An 11,344-nucleotide genomic window follows, 5' to 3' on the forward strand; every position below is an offset into this window, starting at 1 on the left:
TCAATCATTTTGGCATTTATCACTTTCAGACTTGGATCTTGCAATGGTTTGCCATCATCTTTTATCATTTTTGCATTTATCACTTTCAGAGTATCAACAAGTTTTTCATCCGAAAGTCCTGATCGTTCAATGATCTCTGCTGTGTATTTAGTCTGTGACAAAAAATAACCACGAGGTGAGTAAGCAACTTCTATTTCAAGAAATTATCGTAAAAATCCAAGATCAGTCATATCAAAGTTGACTTTAAGCACATCTTTGATATGATTAACTCCCTGCTTATCACCTCCTGTGATTATCATATCTACTTAAAGTAATAAGATCACCATTCCTGCATTGGAAGACCTAACAAACAACGCAGTGTCAGTAAAACAAGATCTAAAATGAAGTTGTGTCATCACATTACTGAATCTATTATACCAAGCTTTGAGAGTTTGTTTTAAGCCATACAAGGCTTTGCGCAACTGAAGAGTTTTCCCATGCGCTAAATTCAAGCCTGGTGGAGGATCCATGTAAAATTCCTCGTCCAGGTTACTGTTCAAAAATGCATTATTTACATCTATTTGAAATATAGGCCATTTTTTAATCGACGCTATAACAATGAGAGTTCTAACAATTGTCATTCAAGCAACTGGAGCAAACGTCTTATTGTATTCAATACCATATTTTTGACTGTATCCCTTGGCTACTAACCTAGCTTTGTACCATTCTAATGTTCCGTCACATTTGGTTTTTATTTTGTACACCCATCTACATCCTATAGTTTTCCTTCCTTTAAGTAATGTTTGGATTTCCCAAGTTTTAACCTTTTTCAAAACTCTAATTCATCATTCATCGCCTTAATCCATTCTGGATGATGTTTGGCCTCATGATAAGATTGTCCATTCTGGATGATGTTCGGCCTCATGATAAGATTGTGGTTTGGAATATGAGTGTATGGACATTAGGCATGATCTATATTTTGGTTCAAAGGAATCATAGGATACAAATCTATTAGGAGCTTTTGAAATTCTTGTCGATTTTCTAGAAGAATCTACTTCTTGATTTTGGGAATATCTTCTTAAAGCACATGGTAAGCACATGGTAGATGATCTTCGATACGTCGAGCATAAGTTTGTATTTCATTGTGAGATGAGTCTATATCATGAAGATCCCCGTTCATACTCTCACTTGCATTATGTGTGTCTTCATTTCTACTTTCATGTGTGTCATGAGTATTTTCACATCGTTCATGTTTATTGACAAGGTAAAAAAGAAATGAGTAGTCACAACTTTCTTGGATTTTCTCTTTGCAAAAGCCAATTTCATTTTCAAGAAAATAACATTTCGAGAAACATACAATTTGTTTCTTTCAATGTCCTAACATCTATATCTTTTTTAGCTTTCGCCATAGCCTAAGAAAACACAATGAATTGCTTTTGGAGACAATTTGTCATTTTTATTGGTAAGGACAAAGCATTTGCATCCAAAGAGTCTTAACCTTTTATAATCAGGAGATGTTTTAAAAAGTTTTTCAATACGAGAAATATTTTCAATGTTTTTAGAAGACATTTTATTTATCAAATAGATTGTGGTAAGAGTCGCTTCGGCCCAAAAAGCTTTTGAAACATTTCTAGACACAAGAAGTGTTCTAGTGGTTTCAATAATGTGTCTATGTTTTCTTTCGGCAAGTCCATTTTGTTGAGGAGTGTATGAACACGATTTTTTGTGAATAGTTTCATTTAGGTCAAGATAATTTTTAAATTCTTTTGACACAAATTCTCCCCCGTTATCGGTTCTGAAAATTTATATATTAGTTTTAAATTGATTCTTAATAAAACAATGATTTTTTTTAAAAGACTCAAATACTTCTTATTTTTGTTTTAAAAAGAATATACAAGAATGTCTACTATAGTCATCCACAAACACAACATAATAAGATACCCCTCCTTTGGAAACGACTCGAGTCGGTCCCCATAATTCCGAATGTACCAACTCAAATGGGTTTTTAGTTATAAAATGCCTTGGTCCAAAGGGCAAGGACTTCATTTTGCCAAGAATGCAATCTTCACACACAAAATCTCTTTCTTTATAATTTGAATGAAATTGAAACAAGTGTAATTTGACCACGCTAGGATATCCTAGTCTTTTGTTTCAAATTTGTATATCTTTCTTTTCTACAAAATTGTTGTTTTGGTAATTCTAGATTGTCAACAACATAAAGATCTCCTCTTCTATGGCCTCACCCAATCGGCTTGTATTAGACAATCATTAGATGAAAATAGAACTTTACAACCATGGTTCGTAATTTGAGAAACATATAAAAGATTTAAATTTAATTTTGGTACTACTCTAATATTTGTTTGTAAAAGATTATATGTTTTTGAAAAATTTCAAAACTTTTGATTTTCAAGGATGTGTTGTCGGCGGTTGAAACATAAGAATCATTTTGGTTAGACTTGCATTCGAACAATATAGACTCATTGGGTGTCATATGAAAGGAAACACCAGAGTCAAGGATCCAAGAGGTCTTACCATGGTCTCTACTTGTAGATATGACCGCTCCTGAAAAAGATGAGGCTTGAGCATTTAGCATGGGTTGAAGTCCCTCCATAAGTTGGGTCAAAGAGAGCGAGCCAATGCACTTGGAGTCGTCTATATCACTCCTCTCAACCGAGGCAACTCTTTTGTCTTCTTTATGCTCATCCTTCTTTCTTTTGGGACAAAAAGGTTTGATATGTCTCAGTTCATAGTAATGATAACAAATTATCTTTTCACCCTTTTTGTATTGGTGATCACCCCTCTTGTCATTCCTTTCATAGTTGTTGGGGGGCCTTTCATTCTCATTTTTTACAAAATGAGGAGGTTTGTAGTTTCTAGTATGATTACCAACCTTTTTCATGGTAAGCACGGATTCTTCATCCTTTAAAACAGAAGGCTTTTTCAATCTATTTTCCTCCATAGTCAATTGTTCAAGAGTTTCTACTATGGATAGATACCTCCTCTATAAAGGAAAGCCGACTTGGTTCCTTCAAATTTGGGTATAAGCCCATTAATAAATTGGTAGAAATGCTTCGTTTTAATTTGTTTTTCACGGAGCTCTACATCTTGTTGGCAATTTCATTTTGCGCCAAACACTCGACCATCAGGACCAACCAAAGTCGCAGTCAATCCATCAACGTCCAAATGTTGTATTCTCTAAAAGAGCCAAAACCATAAAACAACATACAAAACACAGAATGTGTGAATTTATGAAATCCTATGCAGTGTGATCACATATATTTTTGTCTTTCTCCAAACACCAACTATACATAATTCATTGTCATCTGAAATGACTAAAGTTGATGAAACAATTTAGATACAACGACACAACATAGTTGCTTCACTACTTGAAAAACTTCATCAGTAGCTTTTCAGGTAGCTTCGATGAAATCACTCGCCTTGCTGAAAATGAAACTGCCAACACATTCTCAGTCTTGAAGGCCTACAACCCTCGAGGTTGAGGCCTGCAATGTCATGCAACCAATGATTATTTTACCATTGTGGCAAGCAAGATCAAGCAAAGGATGGAATTAACCTTGTTGACATATTCAAGTAGGGCTGGCAAACGAGTCACACATGGTTTGGTTCATCCCCATCTCTGTTTTCTACAAAAAAAAACACAGAGATCAGAGACATCCTTTATGCTTTTCTATTTTCTCGTCTTTTATATGGTTGACACACACACACACACTCATATATATATATATATATATATATAAATTAATCTTGTCTCTAGTATCTTGTAAAAATCTTGATACTAGATGAGATCTACATTAGTTTCAACCACTGATCATAATCCGCGGGAGGGGGTGAGGCTTATCCTCATCCTCCGTGAGGGCTACCTCCTCCTTCACCCAGCAACAGGAAGCGACAGAGAGCGAGGGGGAGAAGGAAATAAAAAAAAAATTATGGGACTTACCGAATTTTGGCGGCGGCAACTCAGGTAATAGGCCCCTCCTCTTTCTTCTTCTTCTTCGTTTCACCTTTCTTTTCCAGGTGAGTTGAGGGCCGGCAGCCATGGCTGTCGGTGAGCTGCAGAAAAAAAAAGAAAAAAAAGAAAAAAAAAGAAATAGGGATTGCAAAAGAGTGAGAGAGAGAGGGTCGGTCAGCCGGCCAGCGCCGGTGGCCGGACCCTCTGCCACATGGAGGAAGGAGGGAGAGGGCTGGCAATGATTGACCCATCTGCATATGTGAAAACAAAAGCGGATATGACCTTTCCACTTTTAGGTTTTTTAACAGGGGATCGGGTCGGTCTGGGTGCCCAAATCAAGCCAACTTTTAAAAAAAAAGGTAGAGACCGGTTGAGTCTAAGTGCAACCCAGGCTGAATCAGGTCAGTCTGAGTCACACCCAGATCAAACCGAACCTTGATCTTAAAAGTTGGTTGAACAGGTTTAGACCGAATTGGTTTAAGTTAAGTCGGTTCAAACCAAACCAATTTGGGTCAAACCAGGTCAGACCGAACTGATCCAAACCGAACTGTTTCAGACTGACTCAGTCAGATCGAACCAGTCTAGGTTTGAACCAGACCGAGTCAGGTTTGATTGGGTCTCGAATCCATATTGGTTTGATCTCGACCAGACTAAATCTAGATCCAATCTGATCCAGTCAATCTGGATAAATCCAAATAAAACTGGATCCAGAGAGAAATAGGTCTGGATCTGGACTGACTCTTCTGGATTCAGAACAAAATTGGATCTAGTTCAGATCAATTCTAAATCTAAATCTGATCTAGATTTGGTTGGGTTAGTTCTAGATCCATATCAGAACCAGGTCTGGGTCCAGTTAGATAATTCTGGATCCAGATCAAAACTTGACATAGATCCAATCAGACAATTCTAGATCCAGATCAGTAAGGGGTTTGGTTCTAGTTAGACAACTTTGGATCCAGATCAGAAATGGATCTAGATCGGGTTGTGAGTTATTTTCAAATTATGAAAGTAATTTTGAAATGATCAAAATATCCTTGTGAGTATCTAAAAATCTATTTTGGTAAGTTAGGCATAACTCTAGTCATTTGAGCAACTTGAGCAAATGTATCGTCATAGTCTATTCCATATTCTTTAATATATGCTTTGGCTACTAGTCTGACTTTATATCTTTGTAATGTCCTATTACTTTTAGTTTTAATCTTATAGACCTATCTATATCCTATAGTTTTCTTCCCTTTAGGTAATGTTTGAATTTTTCAAGTTTTTTCCTTTTATAAAACTTCTAATTCATTATTTATTGTCCTAATCCATTCTTAATGATTTTTAGCATCATGGTAAGATGATGGTTCTACGTGTGAGTGTATAGTCATTAAACATGTTCTATATTTGGGTTCAAAGGAATAATAAGATACAAATCTACTAGGAGCCTTTGAAATTCTAATGGATCTTCTAATACTAAAAGAATCTATATCTTATTTTTTAGAATATCTTTTTAAAGCACATGGAGGATGAACTTCAGTACGTCAAGTATAGATTTGAATTTCACTATGAGATTGGTCTATATTATCAAGACCCTCATTCATATTCCCATATGCATCATAAGTGTCTTCATTGTCACTCTCATGCATATCATGAATGTCATCACAACTCACATGCTCATTGGCAAAATAAAAAAGAAACGAATAATAATAATGCTCTTGGATTTTATCTTTACCAAATTCAATTTCGTTTTCAAGAAAAGGGACATTTCTTGAGACATATGACTTGTTCCTTTTAATTTCATAACATCTATATCTTTTTTTATTTTCGGCATATTCTACGAAAACACATGGAACATTTTTGTCGGTAAGAACAAAGAATTTACAACCAAAGACTCAACCTTTTGTAATCGAAAGATGTTCTAAATAATTTTTCAATGGGATAAATGTTTTCAATAGTTTTTTAAGGCATCTTAAAAGTGTTCTAGTAGTCTCAACAATATGTCTATGCTTCCTTGCGACTAGTCCATTTTGTTGAGTTGTATATGGATACGATTTTTGGTGAATAATTTTATGGAAGTCGAGGTAGTTTTTGAAATCCTTCGATACAAATTCTCTTCCGTAATCGGTTCTAAAGATTTTGATATTGGTTTTAAATTGAGTCTTTGTATAACAATGATATTTTTGGAAACAATCAAATACTTTAGATTTGTGTTTAAAAAAAAAATCCAAGAGTGTCTACCATAATCATCTGCAAAAACAATATAATAAAATACTCTTCCTTTGGATATAACCGGAGTCGGTCTCCATACATCCGAATGTACCAACCTAAATGATTTTTTTGATATAAAATGACTAGGCCTAAAAAGTAAATATTTCATTTTACCAAGGATGCAATCTTCACAAACAAAATCCCTTTCTTGATAACTTGTAAGAAATAAAAACAAATGTAATTTGACACGCTAGTATGTCCTAGTCTCTTGTGCTAATTTTTTATATTATTCTTTTCTACAAAATTACAAAAAGTATGTTTTGATAATTCAAGATTGTCCATAACATAGAGATCTCTTCTACGGCCTCGCCCAATCGGATTCTCGAGCTGGACATCTTGTATCAAACAATCATTAAATGAAAACAAGATTTTGCATCCATGATCTACAATTAGGGAAATGGATAAGAGGTTTAAATTTAATTTTGATACTATAATATTTGGTACAAAAAATGTTTGATGTTTTTGTAAAGACCCAAAACCTTTGATTTTTAAAGAAGTTCCATCGACGATTGAAAAATAAGAATCATTTGGGTTAGTATGACATTCAGATAATGTGGACTCATTTGGGGGTCATATGAAAAAAAAACATCGGAATCAAGAATCCAAGAAGTCTTACTTGGGTCAATGCATGTAGATACCGCCGCGTTCGAGAAGAAACTTGATTCTTGAACATTGGTTGTAGTGCCGTGATGAGTTGTGCCAAGGATAATGAGCCGATGCATTTGGAGTCATTTGAACCATTTCTTTCAAGAGATGGTAACATCAAAGCCACCTTCTTAGTGTCTCTTTGATCTTCTCTCCTTCTTTTAGGACAAAAAGGCTTGATATGACCGACTCATAACAATGATAGTATACTAATTTGCCACTTTTCTTATATTCATGGTCACATTTTTTATCATTTTGACTCTTTTCATAATCATTGAAATTTCTTTCATTCTCATTACTTCTTTAAAAGTGAGGGAGCTTATAATAAGCCTTTGTGTGATTTTCGAGCCTTGACATAGCAGGCATGGATTTTTTCTCTTTTGAAGAGGATGATTTTTTAACCTATTTTCCTCCATAGTTAATTCCTAAGTGTTTCAACTATGACAGGTACACCTCTATTAAGAATGACCGATTTGGTCTCTTCAAATTTCGGGTCTAAGTCCATTAACAAATTGGTAAAAATGTTTCATTCTAATTTGTTTTTCACGAAGCTCTACGTCTTGGGGGCAATACCACTTTGGCTCTAGAAGAGCTAATTCATCTCAACGAAGAGAGGGAGCATTGTAATATTTCTTAATGCTCATCTCTTTTTGGGTCATAGTTCTCACCTTATTTTGCACATTGCATATGTGAGCTATATCTTTGAGACTATGCATATCTTTAAGATGTTTTCATGCATTACTAAAAATCAAATTTTGCTAATTGATGTCAACATTATTGATGAGCCATCCAATTATCTTGGAATGACCCATCCTCCATTCTTTTCTTTTTTTTATCGTATTCGGTGACGACCTTAAACATCTCTTATCCTTGAAGAGCCACTTTCTTTCTGTTTTTCATCTTGGTAAAAATAAGTTTAGGCTTTCTTTCGGTGCCATCAACCAAACCATAGAACCTTTTCCCATATTTTATGTTTTACTATGGATGTCCACATCACATAGTTAGTATTATTGAGTCTTACTGGAATGAAGACGACAACTTTTCTTTCATCTTTCATTTTTATAATAACGAGATAGAGAGATAGAAAAAAAAGGTAACAAGAATTTTATTGAAGAGAACTTTGATTTTGCGCTTCCCAATTCAACGATCTCACAAACCGATGCTCCACCAATTTGACGATCCTCCTCTTGGCCTTTTCAAATGAATCACAACCCAAGGGCATTCTAATACCATATGTAATGAAATAAGAACAAAAGCAAATAAGAGCCTCTTATGGGCTTACAAGAACACAACCCACAAATAACCTCTTATGGATCAATCCACACCAAGTGCGTAAAAAAATAAATGTTTTTGTATTGCTAAATGCTTGAGAAAGCATACTAAGATAAAGGGGAGAACCTCTATTTATAACAAGAGAGGAAGAGTGGGGGCAGCCCAACTAGCTTTTGGGCTGGCCCCCAACAGTCACATTTGTGACCGTTGGGGGCAGCTCAAACAGCTAGTTGGGGCTCTCCTCGTCACCTTCTAATTCCAAGAACAAAAATTAAAATATAAAAAAACAAAACTAAAAATGATAAAGTCAGCCCCTAATGGGCTGTGACCACTATTACAATGTGAAATGACTGAAATACACCTGTTGGGTATTTTGGTTTAAATACATTTGAATCCACACACACAGACACACACATATATATATATATATTTATTTATTTATATTTATTCGGTCCACAATCTTAACATCAGTGACCTCACGATAATCTTGGAGGTGATGTGAGCCAAAATTGCCGGCAGCGGGGAAGATTCAACTGGAGATTGCTAGGGTGCAGATCACATCAGGAGAAATTAAAGGAAGAAAGAAAAAGAAGGAAAGAAAGGCAGAAAAGCTATAAGGAAAGTAAAAAGGAAAGAGAGTGGAAAACAAATTTAGATGCTAGAACGAAAGAAAGGTGAAAGAGAGAACTAAAGGTCAAGGCCGATCGAAGACAGAAAAGAAAGAAGAAAATCAAGTGGAATGAGATACCATGTAAATCTGGTAGCCGCAGCAATGTAAAAAGGAAGGAGAATAACCCTTGCTGTGAGTCTGTGACCCCTGAAGTTCACCTATTGAGAGAGGCTGCTCCACAATATTCTTATTTATGTGAAATAACCCTAATAGGATCTTAATACAAGGGGTTTTCAGAAATAAATACATGTAGGCATGCCATATGGCTGAAGCAGTACAAAATAGAATAAAAAATGGTGTCAACATATAAAATGGCAGATCTGCCCCTTACATCAACTGATTCTTCTCAATAAAGATATCTTATTTATGAGTCTAATTTTCCTGGTTGACAAGTTTACTGCATACTATTTGATATTCAAAAATGAATTCCTGATTGTGAAAGTGGCAAAACCAGTCTATATCCAAGCAATGGCCTTTCGTTTTGCTTAGATGCAATTGAAGAAAAATAAGTTGACAAAGATATGAAGAAATGGTTTTAGAATCCAAGGGATTAGAGGTTACTATTTGTTTTATGCAGTGTAACATGCCTATTTCAAAATAGACAGCACAGCCTTGTCAAAGCTAGCGCTACTGGTGACGGAATGTGCTTTCATATTTACTGTAACGAGATTCTCTATTTATAGTTTCAAAACTGTGTGCGTGTGTAACCGTACATATGTATCGTGTGTATCACATGCCATACCATGTACCTGTATCCTATGCCATTTCTAATAGGCTAGAAACCCTTTCGACGCTTATAGTCCACCTATTCAGCTGTCTAATTTGTCTACAAACCTAAGGTAATCCTGGGTGCATAGATATAAGGATATCTTTATTCATTAACACTGTTATTATTGCAACCTCGAACACCTATTTTGGCATAGATCTTAATGTCAGGCTGTGGTTGTTGAAAATTTTGATGTTTTATGGCTTTTCTACAAAAGTTCTAGGTATTGTCTCGATGCTGTCGGGATTTATATCATTACTTCTAGTTGTGAGTTTACTTAGTTATTACATGTTAATTTACATTTACATTTACATTATTGTTGCTTGGTCTCTCATTATTATTCGTGATCTGTAAATTTTGGAGGTTTTGACTTCATGTTATTACATGTTTTTGGATTTCAGCATGTTCTTAAGTTGTGTTGCTTTGCTTTTAATGATCAATTACTGCAAAAATGAGAAAAAGGGGAAATCTATGTGCTTAAGGTGGTTGCTACCTAAGCTTCCCTAGTCCATTCCTATGCCTAGGGATTGTGTATCACTTTTTATTACTATGGATCTAATCATCTTAAGTGGAGGGATCTCTTATTTCTTTCATAAAATTTGGTGTTTGACCAATGAGTTAAAAATTCTTCTATAGTGAAAGTGGTTTGAGACACTAAGGTGGCGCGGAAACTATTTTGAGGGAATGTTTGCTGTTAGGTTACACATTCTAGCTCGTAAAATGGAAAGTGCAACTATTTTGAGTGTGTGATAGAGCCCTCTAACCATGATTAACATATTCTTTAGAAACTAATGTAGAATGAGTTTTTTCTTGAACATTTGTTTCATGTTACAAGGCCTGTTGTTTGCAGATGTTGATTTAGAGCTCTTTAACTCATACGAGCATTTGAAAGGTGTCAATGTGCTTTCCAAGATTGACAGCAGCACTCAAGATTCACATTAAAATGAATGATTGCCGAGAAATTCTGAGCTTCTTCATCGGCGAACAAAAAAAGAAAAGAAAAGATTTTGTTGGCATGTCTTATCAATTCACACAAGAGGAGTGAGCAGAATTCTAAAGCAGCATCAGGGAAAGCTGGCTTGCTTATCATCAGCAAGCAGGACAGTGATTAGACCTTGTTGTCCATCTGGTTTCAGGTTTAGCATCGGAATATTAGTCAATTTTTTAAAAGTGAACAAGTTTTATTTTCTCATTCTTCTTCCTCTACACCTGCCTTGCACGGTTTCACCCCTTGTCTGCCCCCTTCTCCCGACTGTTTATTTCTCTATTTTCAGAATCAATGTCTACACCAACTGGTCTTTCTGTGCTTTGCCTTTACTGGCAGTGGCCAGGTGGGATGGTTTGTGTCTTGGGTCTTATGTATGTTTAATGCCTTTTCTATTAGTTAATATTTAAGCAGAGTTCAGAAAGAAACAGTTGATTGCTTGTATTCATTGCTTTATACTGTTCATACTTCATAGAAATGCAGCTTCTTCTTGTTATATACCACGCAAATTAGTGAATTAGGCTGTTAATTTGATTTCTTTTAAGCGGATAGCCAGTTTTTGGTATATTTGTTAAAGCTGCTGTTTGATAATTATGTTTACCTGGAGACTCAATTTGGCAATTGGTGATGTCTTGATTATGCTGTTCGGTTCCCATAACAAGTTTGGAAGCAACCAAAAAGATTTGGAAATTTATGTCGAAATTTTGAAATTTGGTTTTTTTTTTTTTACCTCTTCATGTCAAGAGGTGGAGAAATTTTTCTTGGACAAATGTTCACACTTGTACAGTCTGGCGGTGAGTCTCAAGC

The 11,344-nt window shown here is 35.3% G+C and overlaps 1 protein-coding gene across 1 annotated transcript in view; it reads left to right on the forward strand.

Moving 5' to 3' along the window:
• The window catches only part of LOC149817503 (putative serine/threonine protein phosphatase 2A regulatory subunit B''delta), a 60,691-nt gene extending 49,651 nt beyond the window's left edge, over nucleotides 1-11,040 (forward strand). Inside the window, exon 13 of the mRNA XM_089984261.1 lies at nucleotides 10,403-11,040. The gene's annotated coding sequence lies outside the window, so the exon portion shown is untranslated. The remainder of the gene's footprint in view (nucleotides 1-10,402) is intronic.
• Nucleotides 11,041-11,344: the final 304 nt, after the last annotated feature.

Source organism: Nuphar pumila, chromosome 13 (genome assembly GCF_984573655.1).
Source record: "Nuphar pumila chromosome 13, dmNupPumi1.hap1.1, whole genome shotgun sequence".
Classification (NCBI taxonomy): domain Eukaryota; kingdom Viridiplantae; phylum Streptophyta; class Magnoliopsida; order Nymphaeales; family Nymphaeaceae; genus Nuphar; species Nuphar pumila.